The 26,345-nt window shown below is 41.8% G+C and overlaps 1 non-coding gene across 1 annotated transcript; it reads left to right on the top strand.

Moving 5' to 3' along the window:
• The first annotated feature begins 24,802 nt into the window (after positions 1-24,802).
• Positions 24,803-24,876, top strand: TRNAN-GUU (transfer RNA asparagine (anticodon GUU)). Its single transcript has one exon. It is a non-coding gene; the product is annotated as a tRNA-Asn (tRNA).
• The last annotated feature ends 1,469 nt before the right edge of the window (positions 24,877-26,345 follow it).

The raw sequence follows: 26,345 nt of genomic DNA on the forward strand, positions 1-26,345 counted from the left end.
ACCTGACCAGTTTATCCTCCTCGCTCTGCATTGTCAGAACCATGGTCACTAGAAAACAAATCTGTAAGTGTTCATCATTTATGTGATTTTAATGTGGTTGGAATTATTTGGGAGAAAAATAGAAATTTTATAAGATAACTTTGAAAAGAATATTGGGGAAGAATTTTTGAAGGAATCATAGGATGATTCTTATTTTAAATGATCTTCCTTTGTCTTCATTGCTTTGATTAGAATTAGGGTGTGTGTTTGTGTTTGTGTGTGTGTGTATGTACACATTAGAACATGAAAGAAAAGAGAAAGTAAGTAGATCCTAGCAAGAACATAATTAATGTAGCAAGGCCATAAATTGATAGCCTCCAACATGTTTATGAAATTCAATTTGGCACAAATTTAACTTTTCCTCTGACTCAAATAGTTGACTTAGAAGTCTTTTAGAAATAGATGAAATTGTGTTTTTAAGCATAGCTCCCACTAATTTGTTATACTATTTCTCCTCTTGGATAATCACATGAGTCTAACTTGATGAGTAGGTGATTCTCCCTACCAGAACTTCTAAGGGAGGGCAAAGATAGGGGTTATTAGAATCCTCCTGTTAACTGGAATGATTCGCTACTGATGCCAAGTTAATCCTATTAAGATGTTATTTCCAGTTCAGGAGGGGTAAATTAAGGCTCACTTCAGATAATTTTAGGTGGGCAACTATGCAAATTCTAAGCAGTAGGGACTAGAATATCATTTATGAATATATATATCTATATATGAGTACCAATGAAGGCAGTATATTGAGCAGCTTATAAATCAGTCATGGTACTTGTTGATTTTACACTCTGGGAAGTGACTAATTCCTTCTATATTTTCTCTCATTTAAGAAAATTCACATGGGGAGAAGTTAGATTAGATCCTTTCCTCACCCATTACACACAAATTAAACTTCTGGTAGACTTAAAGCCTAAATAAGAAAAATAGAACTTTAAAAATAGTGGAAGGAAATATTTTTAAAATCTCCATATTCTTGGAATAGTGAAGGATTTCTCAAAACATAAAGACTCATTTCATAGAGCAAACTATGCATAAAAATATATAACAGAAGTCACTACAAAGGGTTATAAAGAAAAACAAAAGATATTCCCAAGGCATGTGCTTGACAAAGGCTTAATATTCAGAATGCAAGAACTACATATAACTAACAAAGAATTTTATAAGTAAAAGATGTAGGCTATTTGCACATATGAAGGAAAAGTATAATACTATTAACTGAAGGATATTTATTCATCTCAAAAAAAGGGATTTTTTTTATGCAGAGAAAGAAATCAGGAAGATGGGAAATAGGAAGGAGTTCAAAGGGGTGTCAACTCTTTATTAAAAGATTGAAGGCAACTATAGCGCAAAATATTAACACTTTATATTCTTTGTGCTTTTTTTACAAGCTTGTTCTTGAAATTAAAAATCTCTACAATCAATTTCTAGTTCCCAAAACAAATAACATCAATCCCTAGTCCCCAAAACATGTGACTTTTCTTCTTTCTGGTTGTTTGTCTTTGTAAGATTGTGTGTCCAGTATATGATAGCTGAACATTTCACAGGATTACCCTGGTGCAGTGGTGGAATGTTACATGAGATTCACAGCAGTGATGGCCTTAGGTTGAAGTCTCCCTGTTGTACACTGGATAGACACAGTGAGAAGAGAAATAGTCTGAAACTAGTTAAGCATAAAAGCATTTATTCCTACATGATGAAGTCAGTGAAGATGTCTTTTTAAAAGTGAGCAAACTGGCACTCTCTGTCTTGAATATTTATCCCCAACTGAGCCTAAAACGTGGCTTCTTAGCTCTCTCAACCTCACTTGCTTGTGTATTCTTTATTATGGAAATTCATTCACATCTCAATCTGAGGTGTGTGCTCTTGGATTTTCCCCCTTCTGAAGAAGACTGTACTCTCTCTTGAGCACATTTCTCTCTCTTCCCCTCCTACTTCTCTAAACAAAACTATTTTACTTCAAAAATAAAAGTGAGCAAACTTAAAAAAAAAGTCCCACATAACTGTAAAAGCACTTTTGAAACATCTGTTAATCTTAGGCCTTACATGTAAGATTTATTATTTAGGCATCTTTGTGTTTTTTTCATGTAGCCGAAACACCAGGATTTGCTATTTTGGAAATATATATTTGCACACACAAATGTATGTACATGCACACACAGAGTCTCATTTTCTAAGGCAGAGTTCATGTAATATTTATATCATCACTACTTTCCATGACCAGGAGCTCTGTTTACTTGTAAATTCCATGGGGATTATTCATATCAAGGCAGTGATATAGCAGTTGATTTGCTTTAAGACCTGAGATTTTAGTTTTAGCAACAAGAATCATGAAATGAAATGTTTGTTTTATTCATGTGTGATCATATATAAGTCAAACAAGTGTGTTGCACATCGTCCAGGTGAATAAAGTCATGACCAGTAAAGTTCAGATCAATAGACAAAAAGAATTGCCTTTCTCTTGGGAAGACTCACATTCCACATATAAACTACTAATTTTGCCAAAGTAGTTTTCTAAAAATTCTAAAACTCAGGCAGAGAGATAGTACAGTGGATACGAGGTTTGCCCTGCACCTAGTCAATCCGAGTTTGATCCTCAGCTCTGCATATGGTCTCCTACACTGCTTGAACAAAGAGCCAGGAATATAAGTCCTGTGAACAGCCAGGTATGGTCTAATTTCTGTGGCTCTGTGCTCAAGAGTGACCTCTGACTGCATCAGTGGACCTTATGCAGTGCCCCCGGTTGAACCAGAGTTAAGGCCCAAAGTGGCCACATGCAAGGCAAGTGTCATCTCCCTATATTCTCTCTCCATTATCCTTTCTGTTTTTATATCAGTGAGAGTTTCTGGTGTTTTCTCAGTGGTTCAGTGAGGTCAGAATTCTGCAGTTCACTGAATCTTTTCCACGTGGCAGCCAAAGGGCTGCTATTTCAGGCCTCTTCACAGTGTTCACAAGGTGGGAAGGCAGGCAGAATGTTTATTTTTCTTCTGTTTTACTTTTGTGTCATATATTCCAAGAAACCCCACTAAAGGAAATTTCTGAGATCTCGTTAGTCAGAAATTTGGTTAGTAGTTTAGGGATTAGGCCCACCTTTCCACATCAAAGGAAATCTACTTAATGCCAAAATAAATGGGAGTTATATTCAACAAGGGAGAAACGGGAAAATGACTTAGGGGTATGCACCAAACATATCTCTCACATTTTCCTTGGCTCCCCAAAACAACTTTTCCCTGTTACTCTCTTGGAACATCGTTGACGAATTTGTCAATGATGTTTGGACTTTTTGATCTAGCGAACAATGTTTACTTTCTATTTACTTGAACTTTTTTATGAGGTTCTCCCAAACCCTCCCTAAAATGCATTCATTCATTTTTATTATGTACCAGGCTCTTTGGCTAGATGAAAGTATTCAGACATGAGCCAGGCATAGCCTTAGTCCTCACATATTTCCAGTTTAGTGGAAGCAGCTGGTGTATACCAAGCATGACAGACCATCAGAGATTCTGTGACTGGGGTGGGGTGGGGGCATAAAACAGGGCACAAAGGAAGGAACAGGAATTGATATCACTTAGGTGTGATGACTTTTTTCAGGGCAAGAAGGCTGTGTAGCCATTAACAAAAGCAATCTCATTGTTACTAGATAAATGGGCATGTTTGCCTCCCCTAACTGAAAGATACTGACCTCTGTAGAAGTGGGGAGTAAGACAGCGTGACAGCACGCGGGCTCATTCTGATTCATCTGGTCTATCACTGCCTCTAGTCCTACTACGCTGCTTCTCACAGCACTTGGGTGGTGCTGTTGTGTATTACTGGTTGTCCCAGGAATTTTATGAATTTGGGGGGCAGTTGTGAGGTGGAAGAGGGCTGGGAGGGATAGTTCAGTGGCAAAGCAAGTGCCTTGCAAGCATGAGGCATGAGTTCAAGCACTCCTCCTCTCCCACCCCACTCCCTCCTTCACCCATGCTGACTGTGATCCTGGAGGCATTGCAGTTTGAAATCTCTGGTGCACAGCCAAGTATGTGTGACTCCTGGTCATCACAACAGCAACAAAATGGAAGGGGAATATGGGGCAGGGGGTGAGGTGGGGATAATTTTTGAAAGGGCTAGAGTTCATGTTTTAGATGCCGGAACCCTGGGTTTCATCCTGAGCATCTCCTGGTTCCCGAAACATCACTATGAGCAACTCCTGAGTGCACTGTATGTGGCCCAAACACATACAGACACATACACAGATACAGACACAGACACACACACACACACACACAGATAGAGTTGATGATGATGATGATGGGGTGGGTTTGGGTAGGGTGGACATGATCACTTTCTTTACATCTTCCAGCCTGACAAATACACAGTGAATTCCAAAGATTATCCAATCAATTTGGGGATCCTGAGGGGGGCACATGTGGTGGTACTGATTCCTGGCCCTGTGATCAGGCCTGACTCTTAGCAGGCTCAGGGAACCATATGTGGTGCTAGAAATCGAATCCCAGTAGATCCTGGTGTGTAATGCAAGCTTCCTACTTGCATTACTATCTATCCACACCACACCTGCTGCAATTTTTTAAAACTTGACATAATCCAACTCTTATAGAACCTACCTGTATAGTATGGTAGATTTAATTTTCTCATTTTTCCCTTACAAATTATCTCATTGTGGGCTGAAGCGATAACACAGTGGGTAGGGTGTTTGCCTTGCATGTAGCCTACCTGAGTTTGATTCCCAGCATCCCATATGGTCCCCTGAGCAGCGCCAGGGGTAATTCCTGAGTGCAGAGTCAGGAGTAACCCCTGTGCATTTCCGGGTATGACCCAAAAAGAAAAAAAAAATCCCAAATTATCTCATTGTCCCTTACAGATTCTGTGTTTTTTTCTCTTTTTTTCTAATTTTCTTCACAATGATCTAAACCAAAAGAAGTACCTTACTCCTTCATTAAGTAGTGAGATCCAATGACACGGTGGTTTTTGTGGTGTCTAGCATTGCTGTGTTTTCCTCAAAAGTGTAAAAGCAGCTCTCTGGAGTGATAGTGCAGTGGGTAATGTGCTTGCCTTGCAATCAACCGCCCTAGCTCTATCCCATGTAGTCCCCCAAGCCCACCAGGAGTCATTCCTGGATGCAGAAGCAGTAATAACCCCTGAGCACAACTAGGTGTGGCCCTAGAACAATTTTTTAAGTGCAAAAGACACTGTAGCAAGCCCCTGAACTCGCTGTGGGCTTGAGTTTCCCAAAAAGTGCCAACTCACAGCTTGACACATTTTGGGAAACCTGGTACAGAAGCCTTTCCATCTGGCAAATTAAATATTCAGTTCCTTTATTCTGTTTATTGTTTTGGTTTGGGGGCCACACCAGAGGTTCTCAGGGCTTACTCCTGGCTCTGCACTCAGGGATCATTCCTCGTGGGCTCAGGGTGCCAGGATAGAATGGGGTTGACTGCATACAAGGCAAATGTACTGTACTACAGTACATTTCTCCACTGTACTCTCACTCTGGCTGCTCAGTTCTTTATTAGAGTGATTGATCTTCCTGGAATCAGCGTGGGGTGTCACTGGAGCGAAGGCATGTGGGACTTTAGAGAGACCAGGACTTTGGAAGAGAATTGATTTGGATGATAATACTCTTGGACCTAAGATATGTTCCAAGGGTAGACTTTCCTTAGTATTTGGGCTGGTAAGGAGAAAGATAAGATATTCTTGATTGCAGAATTGGGCTAAAAGGTGCTTGAGAGTAGAAACATAGGAGAACTTGCCTTGGGGGAAAGCTGCTATTTTGACCTTGTCCAACTTGAAATATCTGTAAGGATGAGATGGACAGATGGCCTTGGACCTTTGGAGATGATTCAGGAAAGAAACATAAATGGGTAAATTATCGGTATAGATTAGAATTGGCAGTGTGGGAGTGGATGAGATAGATGATCCGTCAAAGAAGTTTGGAGCATGGAATCACAACACTTGTGTGAAGCAGCATGTTTGGTGAAGCCTGGACCCTTTCCCTGCTGTTCTCTGAGCATCTGGATGTATCTTTCTTCCGGTGTGGGTGTGTATGCTAGAAACTTTGCAAAGAACTCTGCCAGCACTTTGTTCTGCAGAGGTGACAGGAGAGGGCAGGCTGGTGGAGAGTGGGGAAAACAGCTGAGAGGTGAGTGGCACACATGGCACACGAGGAAGGATTCCATGTGGAACCAACCCACTGTCCAAGGAGTCACCTCTTACGGGCCTCGGAAGAACCCCACATAAGATATGCTCACATTTAAGGGAAAATAAAATAAAGGTCTATTAACAGTATCAAATGAATGAAAGAATTCCACGGACTCTGACAATTTGGAAGAAGTTGGTAACTTTTCTGAATACCTTTTTCTGCAGAAGCAGAAGGCAGAAAACTGCAGATTTCAGGGAATCAAAAGAAAGACAGTCATGTTGACTAATGCCAGTGTTATACGACAAGATAACATATTTTGTGTATGTGGGGGGGGGAGGGTATTTTCCTATGACCTCTCTCTTAGGCTAGCCTTTCTTTTCAGTGTCTGTCACTATCAGAGAGATTTCTGACTGTTCTGAAATTCTTACTTTCAAGAGTTTATTTTGGTCCTTATCTCCATACTCCTCTGAGCAACATTACTCACTCTCAGGGTTCAGGATTTCTCAATCTTAATGCCTGATTCCTTGACTCTGTGAGATTACGCTTGATATTTCCAGCTGCCTATACAGTTCTGGGCCCATGCTAGGCTCTCAGTCAATGTGTACAATTTAATTCAAAAGCTGATCCTAAACAAGTTGATGATACTGGAGTAAGTGTAGATATTAAATCACTGCATTTTGTTTAGTGAGTAGACAAGGAAATGTTTCCTGAGGGCTTGTCATCAATTTCAGTATTTGGAAATCTGGGAGAGTGTCAGCAGAGAGGAGGTAGGTTACATTCAAGTACCCATAATAAAGAATCACTGTATCACTGCTATCCCGTTGTTCATCAATTTGCTCGAGCGGGCACCAGTAACGTCTCCATTTGTCCCAGCCCTGAGATTTTATTTATTTTTTATTTTTTTGCTTTTTGGGTCACACCCAGCGATGCTCAGGGGTTACTCCTGGCTTTGCACTCAGGAATTACTCCTGGCAGTGCTTGGGGGACCATATGGGATGGAACCCGGGTCGGCCGCATGCAAGGCAAACGCCCTACCCGCTGTGCTATCGCTCCGGCCCCCAACAGCCCTGAGATTTTAGCAGCCTCTCCTTACTCATCTTTCCCAATGCTTGGAGGCTCTTTCAGGGTCAGAGGAATGAGACCTGTTATTGTTAGTTACTGTATTTGGCATATCGAATATGCCACGGGAAGCTTGCCAGGCTCTTCCATGCAATTCACCTAAATAGTCTTAGTCAATTGACTTCTTATAATATTTCTAGCAATGTCATTTTGTATGAAAACAGTGAGAAATATATTAAGCTGAAAGTTTGGTTCTTCCTGGAGATAGGTTGAAATACACGGTTTTGAGGATTGGGGATATAGCTCAGTGGGGTGGAGCACAGGCCTGTTACGAGCTGGGCCCTGACTTTGAACTCTGGCATCAGGTAGCACCTAAAAGGCCACTAACTGTAGCTCTGGTACACCCCAGAACTAGTGGGTCTGAGTCCCTCATTGCCAAGTATCACAATGAGTAGTTGCTAATAAAAAAAAACCAGCAATCCCCTGAGCACCGCCAGGAGTAATTCCTGAGTGCAAAGCCAGGAGTAACCCCTGTGCATTGCCGGGTGTGACCCCAAAAAAAAAAAAAAAACAAAAAAAAAAAACCCAGCAAAATAAATACTTTTGCAAATCTGCCTTAAGATTCTGTGGTTAACCTGGTGAATGTCATGAATCCTCCATGCCACCACTGTTTCCTGTTTTAATTTTCACTGAAATACAATTCAGATACCTTTAAATATTCATTCTTTTAAAGTGTATATGATTCAGTCATTCAGAGTTGTATAGCCTGCAACAATAATTCCAGAACATTTTTAATACCACACCTCACCACCCTGCCGAAATAAAACACCATTCCTTTTAGAGTCCCTTTTAGAGTTTCCTTCATCTTCCAGTCCCTGCCTTCTGCTTCTTATTTTTATAGTTTTTTTAAAAAAATCTGAACATTTAATGCAAATGGAATCATATAATATGTGGTCTTCTGTGTCTAATTTCTTTAAGAAAAAAACAAGGATTGGGGCTGGAACAATAGTATAGTGGGTAGGTTGTTTGCCTTGCATATGGCTGACCCGGGTTCAATCTCCAGTGTTCCAGAGGGTTCCCAAACACTGCCAGGCGTGATTTCTGAGTGCAGAGTGAGGAGTAACCTCTGAGCACTGCCAGGTGTGACCCCCTTCAAAAAAAGAATTAGAACAAAGTTTTCAGGGGTAATCCATATTCTTGTTAGTGGTCATTATTTCATTTTTATACTTAAAATTAATTCCATTAATTGAATATGCCATATTTTATTTATTGATTCACCAGTTGGACGAGGATAAATGTCATGGTTGTATTGAGTTGTGTCCATGTTTGGCTGTTGTGAATTATGTAACTACTAACTTTATCATGCAAGTTTTTGTGTGGTCTTGTCTTTATTCAATCAGAAGTGAAATTTCTAGGTTATATATACATTTCTAGATTTAATAATTAAAGGGATACCATAGTTTTCCGTAGTGCTGAGATCACTCTATTTTCACTAGAAATGTGTATGGGCTCCGACTTCTTCACATTCTTCTTGGTAGCACTGTTGCACTGTTGTCCCATTGTTCATCAATTTGCTCGAGATGTTATCAGTAACGTCTCCATTGGGAGACTTGTTACTGTTTTTGGCGTATCGAAGACGCCACGGGTAGCTTGCCAGGCTCTGCAATGCGGGTGGGATACTCTCAGTAGCTTGCCAGGCTCTCTGAGAGGGAAGGAGGAATCGAACCCAGGTCGGCCGCGTGCAAGGCAAACGTCTTACCCGCTGTGCTATTGTCCATCCTTTAAGTTACTATTAGCTAAATAATAGTGATGCCTAATTTTTTCTTGATAAATATTAAAGATTTCCTCATGTATTTCTGGACATTTGCAAAATAAACCTTACATATGGTGTGAGTTAAGGATTCAACATTATTATTATTATTATTATTATTATTATTATTATTATTATTATTCTCCTTCTTAGAGAACCTGACAAGCTACTGAGAGTCTATTGCCCAAACGGGAGAGCCTTGCAAGCTCCCCATGACGTATTCATATCCCAAATACAGTAAAATATATATACATACCTTTCAAAGAGCCCTGCAAGCTACTGAGAGTATCCAGCCCGCACGGCAGAGCCTGGCAAGCTACCCATGGCATATTCGATATGCCAAAAATAGTAATGATAGGTCTCATTCTCTTGACCCTGAAAGAGCCTCGAATATTGGGAAATACGAGTAAGGAGAGGCTGCTAAAGTCTCAGGGCTGAGTGTGATAGAGACATTACTGGTGCCTGCTTGAATAAATTGACAAACAACGGGATGACAGTGATACAGTGATTATTATTATTATTGCTTTTTGGGTCACACCCGACGATGCTCAGGGGTTACTTCTGGCTTTGCACTCAGGAATCACTCCTGGCGGTGCTCAGGGGACTATAGGATGCTGGGAATCGAACCCCGGTTGGCAAGGCAAACACCCTACCCACTGTGCTATCACTCCAGCCCCTCAACATTATTCTTTTGCTTGCAGATTTATAGCCCAAGAACCATTTGTTTGAAAAGACTATCCTCTTCCTATTAAATTATTTTGGCACCATTGTCAAATATCCATTGGTGACAGTTGTATGAACTATCAATTTTATTTCATTGATCACTGTCTATCCAGTACCACAACTACAATTACAGAACAGCAAAGTATATTGCATTGAAGAAAAAGGCTACTTCTTTGCAAAAGAAATCTTTGCATCAGTCTTCCGTCAAAAACAAATTAATTGTACATGTAAATCTAAATGTAAATCCTCACCTGCAGGGAACTTTTATTTAATTCTACTTTTATATCAAAGTACACTCTGGCAATTTATGTATTCTATGGAGCAATTAAAAAGTCAGTTATGAATCGAGGTATTCAATTCAGTTTCTTATTGTTAGAATATCTTACTGTTAATCTAATTTAGGAACATTCGACCTCAAGCAAAATCCTTCATATTATTCACTGTCATTGTCACTGTCATCCCGTTGCTCATTGATTTGTTCAAGCAGGCACCAGTAACGTCTCTCATTGAGAGACTTATTGTTACTGTTTTTGCCAATTTTTTTCCTTTTTTGGGGGTCACACCTGGCAATGCACAGGGGTTACTCCTGGCTCTGCACTCAGGAATTACCCCTGGCAGTGCTCAGGGGACCATATGGGATGCTGGGAATCGAACCTGGGTCAGCTGTGTGCAAGGCAAATGCCCTACCTGCTGTGCTATTGCTCCAGCCCCTGTTACTGTTTCATATCCAATATGCACGGGTAGCTTGCCAGGCTCTGCTGAGTGGACTCGATACTCTCGGTAGCTTGCCAGGCTCTCTGAGAGGGGCGGAGGAATCGAACTTGGGTTGGCCGCGTGAAAGGCGAATGCCCAACCGCTGTGCTATCGCTTCATATTATTAATTTTAGAAAATATTTATTTGTTATATTTAATGGACTTAGACAAAAGATTTAAATGACTTTATTCTAAGTGCAAGAATTCACAGAAATAAATCTCTTGACTCTAGAACAGTAGCATCTCTTGATTCATTGTAGTCTCTATTTTTTTATTGATATTCTTCTTCTTCTTCTTTAAAAAAACTTGGGCCACAGGGTTGGCTCCTGACTCTGTCCCCGGGGATCACTCCTAGTAGGGTTCTAGAGACCATATGGGATGCCAGGGATCAAACCTAGTTTCCCTGTGTGCAAGGACCCTCCCGCCCCCCCCCCCGCCACCTACTATACTATTGTTCTGACTACTTAATACTCTTAATAGAATAATAGAATATAAAATGACAAAATAGAGGCCAGAGTGATAGTACATCAGATAGGGCATTTGCCTTGCACTAAGTTGACCTGGGCTTGATCCCCGTCACCCCATATGGTCACCTAAGCCCTGACGGGAGTGATGCCTGAGCCTAGAGCCAAAAGTAATACCTGAGCACTGCCAGGTGTTGCTCCAAAATAAACAAAACAAAACCCACAAAATATTCCCTAGTTAAAGGAGACAGGGCTGCAAGAAGAAGCTTGCACAGAAGGGACGTAGTTCTCCTAGTTAGTTGTATTTACTTAAGGAAAGATATTTTTCCTTTAAAATTGAAGCAAGAGATTGGGGATATAGCTAAGAGTAGAGTACTTACCTTGAATATGCAACGCGATACTTTATGTCTAATTATTTAATTTAGTGCTCAGGAAGAGCCCAACTCAAGTCCTCCACAGACATAACACATAAACAGTCACATAAGAAATAATTTGTGCATTATTGCAAAATAATGAGGGATGGAAAAACACAGCTCCTACAACAAAGGGTTAAATAGAAGCAACGGAACTAGAAGCAGAGACAGAGAAGGAAGACCCTCCACTTGGGGCATAGTGCTTCACATTTAAGAGGGGCACAAAAGATGTGAAAATTTCCTGCGAGCAAGAAGAAGGTCCTTTCCCTCTTCTGGCTCCATAACTTTTCAACCTGGCTCAGTGGAGATAAATTCCTGGAGCTCTGGCATTGTGGGCCAGGAGGAAACATGCAAAGAAGAACCAAGAACTAAGGAGAAGTGAGAACCCACCTTTAAAGGGCTCGCGTGTATACTCATTCCCCCAGGACCTGGCACTATAACATCAGTCTGAAAAGGGCCTCAATATGTAAGAATTCCCATTTAACACTTCTGTAGCACATTACTTGGCCTTTAAGGACAATGTCCAAGTTGGACGACACTTACAGGCACCATCTTGTTAGCGTCTTGCAACTTTGCTTATACCAGTTAGTCCTGGTGGATGCCATTTTGTACCTTTCCTCCAACTGACTAGTGCCTGTGGGTGATTGAGCTACAATGTGAGCTCCACCCTGTGCTACCTAGTAGGGTGTTGTATATTAACACTCTGAAGTCCATTATAGTGTTGTACCTGGTCACCAGTTGCTGCACATGGGGTCTCCAGCCGCCCAACACTGGGTCTCCCAGTTTCCTTCACTGGGCCCCATCACTAGTGGGTGTAACATTCCAAGTTCAGGGAACCTGGGATGGGCTGGCAGCCCCACCCACATGCCAGGAAATAGCAGTAAATGCATAGTACTGCCTACTCAGCATACCTCAGTCTTGTACCTGGACTGAGCCCAACCCTTGAGATGACAGAGCTGAGATGGGACAGCATTCCTGCACACCAAGTCGCCCAGACTAGCAGATGGACAAGTGAATTATACACAGGGAACTCTCTGAGCTTCTAGTCCAGAAGCCAGAGGACACTTTTCACCTGAAATCCATGGGATATTATTGCACAAAACCAGTCCTACAAGATCCAGAGAGACAGCTGAGGTGTCTAATGCATAGAGATGAACACAGTGGATGGGGTGACGAACACAGGAGGCAGACTGCTGGCAGAGGTTCAAGTCCCAAATAAAAAATCAAGACAAGCCCCTGACAAAGACCTTAAAGAAATGGATGTAAGGAGACTATTGATGAAGAATTCAAAGTAAGGCTATAAATGTTCTCAAAATTTTGGATAATAGATAACCTACAACATTGAAAAAGTCCCAGAGCTTCAGCGCTGAAGAATAAAATGATTGAACTGAGAAAACATTGGAGGGGTTCAACAGAAGACAACCGAACTGAACAGAAAATCTAGTCAGTAAGTGACCCAGAAGCCAAAGCAATAGAACTCACTGAGATAGAGCTGCAAAATAAAAAAAATAATTTAAAAGAGTGAGGATAACTTAAGACAGTGGTTTTAAACCTTTTTACACCCCCCTGGAGCAGCACTACAATTGAAAACCACTGCTTTATGAAACCACTGGAACAATATAAAGAGAAATAATATTCACTTTATAGAGATCCCAGAAAGGGCTTGGTAAAAATGGTATTTGAAGAAATATTGACCAAAAACTTCCCCAAACTGGAGAAGAAGTCAGACATCAAAGTTTAGGAATCCCAGAGAATTAAAATAATCCCACCAAGATAACGATACAATTGAAGTGGCAAACTAATGTTAAGACCTAATGATAAGATCTTAAAAACATCAAAAAGAGAACCAAAAGCAACTTATGTATAAGGGAAAGTTTTTATGTTGCAGTTGACTTTTCAGCAGAAATTTTTCAAGCCACCAGTGTGCAGTGAGCTATCTTCAAAGCACTGGGAGGAAAAATTTCCAACCAACAAATCTATACCTGCAGGGCTCCCATTCAGAAATGAAAGGAAAAATTAAGAGTTTCTCAGCCAAGAGAAAGCTGGAGAATTCAGGAACTGGAGAGATAGTACAGTGCATAAGTCACTCGCCTTGCATGGGTTGACTCAATTAGATCCCTGGTATCACATATGGTCTTCAGAGCACCCCAAGAGTGATCCCTGAGTATGGGTGGGTGTGGCTCAATTTCAACCCCCACCCCTGCCAAATAAGGAACTTGTCACTAATCAACTGACTTTGTAAGTCATATTAAAGACTCTTCTCCAAGTGGAAAAGAAATAGTAATATGGGCCGGAGCGATAGTGGGTAGGGTGTTTGCCTTGCATACGGCTGACCCAGGTTTGATCCCAGCCTCCCATATAGTCCGCCAGCACCGCCAGGAGTAATTCCTGAGTGCAGAGCCAGGAGTAACCCCTGAGCATTGCTGGGTGTGATTTAAAAAAAAGCAAAAAAAAATAGTAATAAAAATTGAGAAAACATACACATAACAAAATCCTACTGGAAAGGGTAACTATACAGCAAAATAGTGGATCAGGATCACTTATAAAGGAAGCATGAAGATTTAAAAGGCAAAGGTAATGAACTAAGTCAACAAGAATTAGTTAAAACATAGATATAAGATTAAAAATATAAATATGATGCCCTTCCCAAAATGTAGGTGTAGGGAAGTCAAAATGCAAAGTTTTAGAATGTGTGCAAGTTTGAGATATTAACCCTTGGCTAGAGAGAGATAAATCAGGGTCATGGACTGGATCCCACTTTGAATCTTGGCACCACATGCCCTTCTGAATACCACTGGGCATAGTTTTGGAGGCCCCTGATTCTGCCACAATAGCCCTATTGATCCCCACACCTCAGGCCCCAAGCAGCTTAGCATTCTCAAGCCCTACAATTGGACCAGAAGACCTAGTTGGCTGTTTCTTATTGGGATTGGCCCTTTGGCTCCCTGAACACTGCTTAGAAGTATCCCCACAATTATAAAAGTCAAAACCAAAATAAATGTTAACCCAAACACAATTGTCATTCTTATTGAAGGCTGTATTTGAAACTCTTGGTAACCACAAAGCAAAAACCTATAATATAAAGAAACACAGCCAATGAACAAACAAACAAAATTGTTTTTTATTCTAACAACATAATAGCATGTTATAATAGAGGCTGGGGAATTAGGAGTGAGTACCTGTAGAGCAAACTCCAGACTTCACCCTCCTGCGCCCCCCTACCCCCGCCCCTGCTGCCATGCCCGGCATGTGCTCTACCAGCTGAGCTATCACCCTGACCCCAACTTAAGGAACTCTAAAATAAAAATGTTAAGTTGCTTCTGAAGCATTTGTGTTTAAAAGTTTAATGTGAGAGCATTCACACTGTGGAATGTTGGAGTATGAAGTTCCTGCCAAACTGGAGATCAACATCACTCATTTCTCTCTTTGTGCTTGTTCCAATCTATATCTCTTTTCCCCCCTCATTTTTTCATTGTTTCAGACTAATGTTACAGGATCCAGTTTTAAAAATATGTCAGAAATACTGAATCTGAATCTGTTCATGAAGAAATATCAGACAATGTGACTTTAAAAGGTCATTGCCAGCCTATACTCTTCAGAAATGTCAGTTAGGATCTGCAATAGACAGACTCTGGAACTGTGACAGAATGAAGACTAAATGCATAACAAGTAAAAGGCAAACCATAATGTTGGGTTTTCTTTTGCAATAAAGGACCATAGAGGAACGATTGGTGAAATCTAAATAAGATCTCTAAGTTAGGACCTAATCTCAATGATGTTGTATCAATGTTAAAATCCTAACTTTGATCCTGGGTTATAATGATGTTAAGATCTTATTTAAGATCCTAAGATCCAGTGGTTATAATAAAATTCCTTAACTTTGGAAAACAGTCAGGCATTTAGGAAATATCATATCTGCATCTTTAGAAGAACAGAAAATATTAAAACAGAAAAAAGATAGTGTAGTAATAGTAACATTAAAATCAGAATTTTTGTATTATTCTTGCAACTTTTTTAGATGAAATTATTATACATAAATATTTAAAGTAGCGGAATATTTTTACATTTTACAAGTTATTAAAATGTCTATATGATAGGCAAGAATTAGGGGCTGGAGCGATAGTACAGTGGGTAGGGTGTTTGCCTTGCACACGGCCAACTCGGGTTTGATTCCCAGCATCCCATATGGTCCCTTGAGCACCACTAGGAGTAATTCCTAAGTGCATGAGCCAGGAGTGACCCCTGTGCATTGCCAGGTGTGACCGAAAAATTAAAAAAAAAAAACAATTACTGTGAATTTTTAAAAAATAATGTAGGAGTAGGGGCTGGAGAGATAGCACAGCGGGTAGGGCATTTGCCTTGCTCGCGGCCGACCCGGGTTCAAATCCCAGCATCCCAAATGGTCCCCTGAGCACGGCCAGGGGTAATTCCTGAGTGCAGAGCCAGGAGTAACCCCAGTGCATCGCCAGGTGTGACCCAAAAAGCAAAAAAAAAAAAAAAAAAAAATGTAGGAGTACTGCTATTTGTTCAGCCATTGATTAAGCTGATTTAATTGGGCATGAACTTAACATTACTTTTTTTTTTTAATTGTATCACTGGGAGATAGAGTTACAAAGCTTTCATGTTTGAGATTCAGCCATACAATGATGGAACCAATGGCGGAACCACTGGTGGAACCATCCCTCCACCAGTGCACATTTTCCACCACCCACATCCCAGTCCTTACCCTGCCTCTATGGCAGACAATTTCCCCAATACTCTCTCTCTAATTTTGGCATTATGTTTTGCTCGAAATTTCCCACTACCATTCAAGCCTACCTGCCAGGGGCAGACGCTAGATAATTTATTTTCCATTGCTCATTTTGAGTATCATGAGAGCTCTCATGCCTCGATTGTAAATGTAAATTTCTAGATTGTAAATGATTGGGTTCCAGAGACTTCTCTGTATGGCACTAATCCATTTTGGGATTCAATTAAGAGTCTTTGGGCCAGGGGGCCGGAGCGATAGCACAGCGGGTAGGGCGTTTGCCTTGCACGCGACCGACCCGGGTTCGATCACCGGCATCCCATATGGTCCCCCAAGCACCGCCAGGAGTGATTCCTGAGTGCAAGGCCAGGAGTAACCCCTGAGCATCGCTGGGGGTGACCCAAAAAGCAAAAAAAAAAAAAAAAAAAAAAGTCTTTGGGCCAGGGCTGTTTGTGTGCTAAGATGAAGCCCAGAGGCAAATTGTGGGCGTGACAACCAGTCCACTGGGACAGTTCAGGTTCTCTGCTGCCATGTGGCGTGGAGATTCAGACCTGGAACCCGCATGCCTGGGTGCTTGTGGAAAGCTCTTGATCACCAGGATTCCATCTGGAGTAGGTGGGGAGAGCAGGCCTGCTCCAGCTGGGGTCCCCCGGTGAAATTGGCTCTGAAATTGGCTCGGTATGGGGCCTGGAGAGATCTCCGGCGCTGTGGTGTCTTCTGGGACTTGCTGCTGTGTCTCTGGGTCAGGGCTGTTGGTGCACTAAGATCCACATTACAGAATTTTCAACAGATTATATCTTGGTGAGGTCCATCCTGAGATGGTGGAGTCAGGCGATTTTGGATTCTGGAAGCAAGTGGCTTCGGGGGGTTCTGCTTGGGTGGGCACAGGTCAACCAGCTCCCCCCCTCCAATTTACCCCTGTCTGTTTAGCCATGCACGGGTCTGAGCTTTTCTGAGGCTTTTGATCTCTTCCGAGATTTATTTAGGGGTCAACCCACCCCTTTCCGATTTACCCCAGTCTGTTCAGCCATGTGTGGATCCAATATTAACTGTGGCTTTGGGTCTCTTTCGAGATTTATCTATGATTCTCTGAAGTAAGGCCAAAAGGAGCTTGTATAGCTGAGCCGAAGGTGGTTTGTGGGTGTGGCTCCCACATACCTAACTTTTGGCCATCTAATTTCTTGGTAAACTTGATCCTAAGTTGTTGGGGTCTGGCCATAGGCACAGCGTCAATTTGAAGGTATCAGGAAGCCTGAAGTTACCATCAAGCTGCTAATACACTTGCCTCGAAGGTACAGGTTGACTTGCAGGTCGCACTATACTCCCTACTGTGAATTTTTTGACAGGCAAAATATAGTGGTTAGGATCAAGTCTAGAGGAAGATGACTGGATTTGAACTATCTATCACTTCCTAGATAGACAGACTCTTAAGAAAATTACTTAAGGAATCTTGGGAAAATTACTTAACTTTTTATTTTGCCTCCCTGAAAAGCAGTAACACACATAAATGTTACAGCTTTACATAAGTAAATATTTGCAGAGGACTTGGAACATTGAGGACACCAAATGTAGTATAAATATTTGTCAAATGAATATAGAAAGATAATCTAAACTTAAAGATATAGAAATCATCTTTAGGAATAGCAAGATTTAGTTAAGCTTTAAAAACTTTAAAATTAAGAAAGCTTTTTTGGGGGGTCCAGGGAGATGGTACAGTGAGTAGAGTTCTTCCTTACAGGTGGTTGACTCAGGTTTTAATCCCCAGCACCTCATATGCCCCCCAAACTCACTAGGAATTATCTCTGAGTGCAGAGTCAGGAGTAGTTCTGAGCACTGCAAGGTGTGGCCCCCAAAAGCAAAAATAAATAAATAAACAAAAATTAAAATGGAAAAGGAAATTTTTCTTAATAAATGGATTTGAGTTCTTATCAGACACTTCTTTGATTAACTTGGCATTCCTGTCATTGTCCTTGATAATTTCTTGTCCTTAATTTAGCACATCTAGGATAAACTTCAGGAGGTACCAAGATGGATCCTGTTTTTTTTTTTTTTTTATTTTGGGGTAGGCAGGGAGACGATCACACTATGGTCTTCAGGAGATCATGTGGTGTCTGGTATTGAACCCAAAGCTCTTGCATGCAAAACATGTTTTTCAGACCAGTGAGCCATCTTGATGGACATGGGTCATATTTCTGACCTAAAAAATTATGCAAATTAAAAGGGGAATGAAATGCCAGAGATGGTTCTGATGTAATGTGAGGTTGGGAGAAAGAAAACATGTTAGATGCTTTACAAGAGGGAAAGATTTTATCTCAAGTAGGGGAACAGGCAAGATTTCTGGGAAGACAAGGCCATTGCATGAAGCCGAAGGAGGACTAAGGCTTTAAAAGGCTAGCTGGCAGCCAGTGGGTGTTCTGAACAGAAGAATAATCAAAAGCAACAAAGTCTTGGGCAAGACATAGAAATTAGAGTTCAAAATTAGAATTTTAGTTTAAATTTTGAATTATTCTAACCTTGATGTTTCTTATCCATAAAGTAAGCATATAATATTTGTCTTACAGTGCAGAGAGAGATGAGTGAGAGAAAATGCTCATGAAGTGGGTTTGTTGTTTGGGGTACACATTGGTGGTGGGAGTGTAAATTATAGTAAGGAAATAGGATATTTGAATATATTGGATTCACATTGAATGATAAGAATGGGGATAGAAAGGAGAGGATTAAGTCAAAGTTAATTCAAAGGTAAAGTCTATGATTTTGTGATTAACCAAAGGTGAGAAATAAGAGGAATGGTGAGATGCTTTGAGGGTTTTATCTCAGGTTGCTTAAATGTTATATTGTCCTTACAGAAACTAATTTTACTGTATGTCATAAATACTGAGAACAGGGACTGGAGATAGGATAGGGCATTTGTCTTGCGGATAGGGCATTTGTCTTGCACGTGGCCGACCCGGGTTTGATTCCCAACATCCCATGTGGTCCCCTGAGCACCGCCAGGGGTGATTCCTGAGTGCAGAGCCAGGAGTAACCCTGTGCATCACTGGGTGTGACCCAAAAAGAAAAAAAGATACTGAGAACACTGGTTCTCTATTCATCTTTTTAAAAATTTAAATTTATTTATTTTAATTGAATAACAGATATAGTTACAAAGTTGTTTATGACTGGGTTTCATTCATAAAATATTCCAATACCCGTCCTTTCACAAGTGTACAGTGAAAGTAGGTAAAGGGATATACCTGATAACCTTTCAGTATCAATACTGCAAACCATAATGCCCAAAAGAAACTAGAGAGAGAGAGAGAAAGAGAGAGAGAGAGAGAGAGAGAGAGAGAGAGAGAGAGAGAGAGAAGAAAAATGTCTGCCATAGAGGCGGGTAGGGGGGCTGAGAGGGAAACAGGGAATACTGGTAATGGGAAATGTACACTAGTGAAGGGTGGGTGTCTCTATTTGTCTTATCTCATATTCAAAACACATACTTTTGGTAGTTGCATACTTTAAATATAAAAATATTTATAATATTTGCAATATTCTATAGTGATACATGTTTTAATGTTCTAAAATCTGTTATAGTTTTTCAAATATAATTTTCCTACTGAGTCTTTTAAAATTTATAGTAGCCCTTAGCTCTGAATTCTTAATATAAGGCCAGAAACAAGACAAGTGGAAGAGCACATGAAGCCCTAAGCTCAGTTCCAGGAGCACGTGCCCCCCTACCCTGCCTGACATATCTGGGTGTTATCCAGCAGGCCTCTGGATTCCATGAGTAACCCCAACATTATTGAAAAACAAATACATGGGCATGAGCTGTAGTACGGTTAGTATCATGCTTGCTTTGCACAAGGCCAACCAGGGTTCAATCCCCCTGCATCCCATATGGTCCCTTGAATGATCCTAGTAGTGTTCCCAGGAGTGATAGTCATAGAGTGAATTCTGAGCTCAGAGCTAGGAGTAATCCCTGAGCATAGTCGAGTGTGGCCCAAGAAAACGAAAACTAACAACAAATATATAATATAATGTTCATATTCTTCGGAAAATTCTGATGTTGCAATGGTTAACAATTCTTTGAGTGAAACATGGATTAAACACTAACATTGCTAGATATAGGCATCTTAATGATTGAGTTGGCTTTAATTCAAGATTTCCAATCCATTTTTATGGAAAGCAGCTGCAAGGAGGGAGCAATTCTTTTCTTTTCCATCTGCAAAATTTTTTGAAACTAGAAATAGAGGAAAATGCTGTTCCTTTTGTACCCTTTACTCTGTTCTCATTGGGAATTGCTGTGACAGTTGATTGGGGATTTTCCTGAATCAATTATCTTGGTCTTAGTGACCAAAGGCTTAGAGATTCTGATATAATCTAATTGTAGCCCTTAATTGAATTAATATTTTTTAATGTATCCATATGTTTAGTTTTTTTCTTCCATTTCTTTCCAACAGAATTATTAATCTTTGGGAAAATTGAAGGATGGAACTAACATTTTAGAAGTGAGAATCATGTTTTCATTTGTTATTTTCCAAAAGATCCATGAAGTAGTCAACTTTGAATTATATCAAGGAAATAGAGGGACATTTACTTCGAAGTCAGGCAGTGTTTAGGGTTCTTCCTCTCTTTTTTGATTCCCTTTCCAAATTCATTCCACACTGGTTCCCCTTTGAGCTCTTTCATGGATTGCTCCTTCCTCCCACTCTAAGGAATTGGGTCTTCCTTTTGCATTTATTTATTTTCTTTATTCTTTGGAAACAAGTGAAAAGAAGTTAGCTAGTCTGGTATTCAACACAAAGCTACTCCTAGCTCTGTGCTCAGGGGTCATACCTTGAAGTGCTAGGGGGACCACGTTAGGTCTGGAGCTTGAGCCAAGGGTCAGCCACATGCAAGGCAATACCTTAATCCCTGTACTACCTCTCTAGATAAATATCAATTTTTCATAGGTAAGAGTTAAGAATGGCAGGACTGCTAGTTTATGAGACATATACTGTGTAGAAAACCTCAAACTACTGTGAAAAAACTATGAGAAGCAAAAGTCCACGGTTTGCTTGTTATTGTTATGGTCTTGAGACTGATCATCTGGTCACCCCCCACTTCCACTGCCACCACCAAAGTTACTGAGATAACTGGAGTCTTCCTGGATAAGTTTTCCAGTATACTGAAGAAAATTAAATTTCACCTTCTCCCCTCCTAAAATGGAACCATGATTCTACTGGTCTGGAGAGAGTTGGTAAAGTTTCTTTCAGGGAATAATCTTTTCCTATGAATAAGATAAGCAATGATCAGAATTTCTATTCTGAATTATTTAGCAAGATCACTTAAATGATTTCCACACACAAAAGGAAAGTTTGTGAAGGAAAAAAAATATTTTTAGTAATTTTGAGTCCCACTAGATTGAATATTAGTGTACTTTTTCTGTTTCCCATATTTTAAAAACCTATTCTTCTAAACCATTTTGGCTTAAAATGGAGTTAATCATCTGAAGAATTTTACAAAATTACACAAGTAATGTAATTTTTCTAAATGATAGTGGGGAAAGGCCATGATAGTCTAATAGGTCGTCTTCACTTTTCTTATTCTGTGAGTAGGGTTAACTCAAAGGTCGATTACGGGAGCAATGTTCTCTGTTAGAGTTTTGTGTCATGGTGCCATTGGCCTGCTGAACTGATATCCGGCCTTTAGACAAGTTTTGAATGAGAATGGTGCGTTTGATGAGTCTCATTTAAGCTTGAAACTGCTAGAGAATTCAACCCCCATTTTACAATAAATCAGTTCTAAATGACATTTCAATTGGTTTTGAAGATTATTTTTTTTTGCTGTTACTGATACCCAAGTTAGCATTTTCTTTTGTTTCCTAATGCTTCAGTCTTCCACTGATTAGAAGGGTTTCTCTAACTCACTGGATTTCTTTTAAAATTCTAACTGGATTTTTTCCTGCTTAACAATGCAATCATCATACATGAAAATACAGTGTTTGAAAGAATTAAGGCCATGCACAGTTGTGTTAATGGAAATCCTGTGAGCTGCCTATTTTGGCTGGTATTTAACTAGCAGACATGTTATCTGAAATCACTGGATTCATGATACCTGAAAGGTTGGTAAATATGAGTCATCTTGCCTTGCCCTTTAAAACAGGTGGGTCCCATTTGCGCAGATATTCTTTTTAATTTCTCTATTTTTTTTCCCAAGAAAGAATTAAATAGCCAGTACTCTACACAGGTCAGCTCCTTTAGGTGGGCACATTCTTGGAAAAGGTAGAGTTGCAGTTCAGTTGTGCATGCTATACAAAAAAAAGGGGGGGGGTGCAAAAACGCCCATTTCCTCACTTTTAAAAGTAATTAGAGTGACCTAAGGAATGATGAAACTGTAAGAGTTATTTGTTGTCGTTTACTCTGAAATTTAAGAAGATGATGTGGGCCGGAGTGACAGCACAGCAGGTTGGGCCTTGCACACAGTGAACCCAGATTTGATCTCTGGCATCCCATATGGTCCCCAAGCACCACCAGGAGTAATTCTTATTTTTGCAAGAGGGCCTTATGCATCAAAATTATGTCTGAAATATTTCACTTGTTCTTTATTTAAAGGGTATGTTTGATAGCACTGTAGCATTGTCATCCTGTTGTTCATCGATTTGCTCCAGCAGGCACCAGTAACATCTCCATTGTAAGACTTCTTGTTACTGTTTTTGGCATATCAAATACGCCATGGGTAGCTTGCCAGGCTCTGCCATGCAGGCGGGATACTCTCGGTAGCTTGCTGGGTTCTCTGACAGGGATGAAGGAATGGAACCTGGATCGGTCGCGTGCAAGGCAAACACCCTACTGGCTGTGCTATCACTCTGAGATATATATATGTATATATATATATGTGTGTGTGTAGTATATATGAGTATAATGTTAAAGTTTTATTTTTATTTAGTAGTTCTATTTAGGTTCTTTTAAAATATTTTCAAGCGGACACATTAAAAAAATCAAAGTTAATGAACTGTGGCAATAATCTTTTATTCTGTTAAAATATTAACAAGTATCAAATCAGACTTGAAGATTGATTTTTAAAACAATGGCACATATTTTAGCACACAATGAATTAACATTCTTTTGAGAACTTGTTTAGCTACTCTTTTCATCATTTCTCTTCTTAGAAGTTAAAATGTTAGTATGATGACAAGCGAGGAAAAGAGATTGGAGTGAAAATATTTGTTTACATGAATAGAACTTTTCCTAATATTATTTTAAGCAGTAGAGTAAACACTGAGTGAAAAGGTGGTGAGGTAGCTAGTTGTAGTCTGTTCTAACTGAATAACCACAGGAACAATAGATAGGAAGGAATACTCACTTTGGTATTCAGAAAAGAAAAAACAGTGCCTGATAGTTTTAGTTCACATTAACAGGTACATAAAATACAAATGAAAATTTAGCAGCATATCTGAAGCTACATCATGTAGTGAAAACATTCATTAAATCCTTTTTATAAGCACTTCCTAGATTTTAGAATTTTCAAGTGCATTTGTAAAAGTTTTTTGAAAGTAAAATGGCAAACGTTGGTGTGAATTCACAGCTGTTTAATATCTCATTGTTTTCTGGGAACTCGGCTAATTGTTTCCAAAGCCGATTTAAATTGTCTTATAAAGCAACACAAACGCAAAAGGTAGACTAGACAAGGCATATTGCATACAACTCCTACAAGTTATGATATGAATTCTTTCTCCAGAGATTCTGAACAGAACAATGTAGTGACTGCTAAAAATTTAAGTACAGAACTGTCAAGTGGCACCTAGCCCTTTTCAAAAGAGCGAAGAGTCGCAGGGAAAAAAAAGTGGAGTTTTGAAGAGATACTTGAAAAGCAACAGGCAATAGTTACACAATGGTAAATATTTTCACATAGAGTGTTTCAAGAGATGGAACATGTTTGCATAATTCTGTGATAGGAATTTTTAGGAGTGAGTCATAAATCATACTTTTCATTAAGTTCTCTCCTCAAATTAGATGATAAATATCCCGCGAGGTGGGTGTTTTAAGTGGCCCGGCTCAGTTGTGGGTACAGGAACTGATCCCGGGGCAACCCAGGGCGGAATTGGCCATGAATTACCGAGCACACAAGAGAGGCATGTGGCTACAGCGTTTTCCTAACGTCTTTTTCCAGTAACAGAATGTTAGCGTCACAAATGGCACCATAGGTCAGCCCCCAGCAAACAGGGATTGCATCTCTGTCTGCAGTTAACAGCTGAAAAGAAAATAAAGAAGCCACGTACAGTCCGGATGGCCTGGTCACCCCAGGCATTTCAGCTAGCTGCACCAAGAGTTACACACAAAAGGAAAGTTTCTCATCTTAAGACACACACACACACACACACACACACACACACACACACACTGCACACACACACACACACACACACACACACACACACACACACACACACACACACACACACACACACACACACACACACACACACACACACACACACACACACACACACACTGAATTCTCAGCCTGCAAAGTCTCGGCGGCTCTGCACTGTTTGGTCTTTCCCCACGATACCTGGCGGGTAGGTCAGAAATAATTAGTGAAAACGTTCAAGTCGCCACTGCGTAGACGAAGCGGGGGCCGAGGAGCCGGACGCGGCCTTTATTGTTCCTGATAGAGGCGCTGGCTGGAGCCGAGAACCGCAGCAGAGTCTCTGTGGCGCAATCGGTTAGCGCGTTCGGCTGTTAACCGAAAGGTTGGTGGTTCGAGCCCACCCAGGGACGCTCCTCTTTTACGGGTTTGTCACTGGTCGTTTTTGCCTAACACGTCTTCTTGGTTCGGGCAAAGCTGCGCTGGACTTCCAGGCGGCGGGGCTCCCGGCTCGGTTCACCTGCACGCGAGGCGCCGTGGGGGCTCTCGCTCTCCCGGGGGACCCCATGGGTGGCTCCAGCCCCTCCGTCCTGCGCCTCCTTTTACTGCCACTTCCTCCTTCCTGCTCTCGGGCCGCGTGGAGCCCCCCCGCACCCTGTGCTCGGTCCCGCCGGGTCTGCCTTTCCGGGCTCCCGCGGCCGCCGCGGGGGCGAGCACGGGCACGCGCGCACACGCGCGCGCGCATGGGCGTGGCGAGAGCGCGCAGGGGCCCGGTCGGCCCCCTCGGCCGCGCGCGCCGCCGCGCCTCGGGCTCGAACCCGCCGTCCGCCCCAGAGGCTCCCGCGCGCTGGGACCTGGCTGGGCGCCGCCGCCCCGCGCGACCCCAGCTGGGGTCAAGTTCAAGTGGGAAAGTCCCGGTTCAGAAGTCGGGGGCCCCGGGCGCGCCCCGGGCTCTGTTTCCCGCCCGCGTCCGGGGTCTGACGCCCAACCCCGGCGAGTGCTGCTCCCGGCCGGCCCCGAAGTCGCCCTTTGTCACACCCCTTTGTGCGGCGCGGCTGCGGGGCTTCCCGGGAGCGCAGGAGCCGGCCTGGCACCCGGCCCGGCCCGTCGGCACAGCGGCGCGGGGAAGCGCGCCCGGCTCCATCCCCTGGGCAGGGCCGTGGCCTCGGCGCCGCCCTCGACTCGGTTCTGGAGGTCGGCGCTGCCCTCGCGCCGGAGCCCGCCGCAGCCCAGGGCTTCTCGTCAGGCAGGAGCGCGACAGACGGTGGCGAGGGAACAGCGCGTCTCTCCTGCAGCTTTAGCGGCCTCGTCTCCACACCCCGCCGGTGGGCGACCTGGTCCTCAAAGGCGGGTCCCCAAACGGCGGAGGGCCGGGGCTTGCTGGGCGCTGTTGCCTGTCTTTGCTGGGTGCAGAGGCGTGATTCGGACCCTGGGCAGTAGCTGCTGCTGTCCCGGAGAAGCTCTCCCCACCCCACCTGCAAGCACCCGAAAATCACTCAACTGCTCCTCAGATCCCAGCACCAGATTCGAACCCAGGAACACAGTTCCAGCTCCCCTGAGCCTCCCTGCTCAAAAGGATTCCTTCCAAACCAAAGGCTTCTGAGAAAGGTTCTCTGACATTTCATTACATATATTCAAATCTCATGAAGGAACAAACTCAAAAGCACTCGACATCTGAGAGAATACCAAAGGGCATGGTTGAGTCACACCTTCACGGTGCTCCTTAATCTTATTGAAACGAAAACTGTGTGGGAACATGGAATCTTAATGTGAATGGTGTTCTTGGGAAATCATTCGGTCGTGTTTATGGAGAAGGCAAGATTAGAAATGAAGGTCGGTTGAAACTGTTGACACAAAATATGGATGAGGAATAGAAAGAGTT

The sequence above is a fragment of the Sorex araneus genome, chromosome 9 (genome assembly GCF_027595985.1).
Source record: "Sorex araneus isolate mSorAra2 chromosome 9, mSorAra2.pri, whole genome shotgun sequence".
In the NCBI taxonomy this organism is placed as follows: Eukaryota; Metazoa; Chordata; class Mammalia; order Eulipotyphla; family Soricidae; genus Sorex; species Sorex araneus.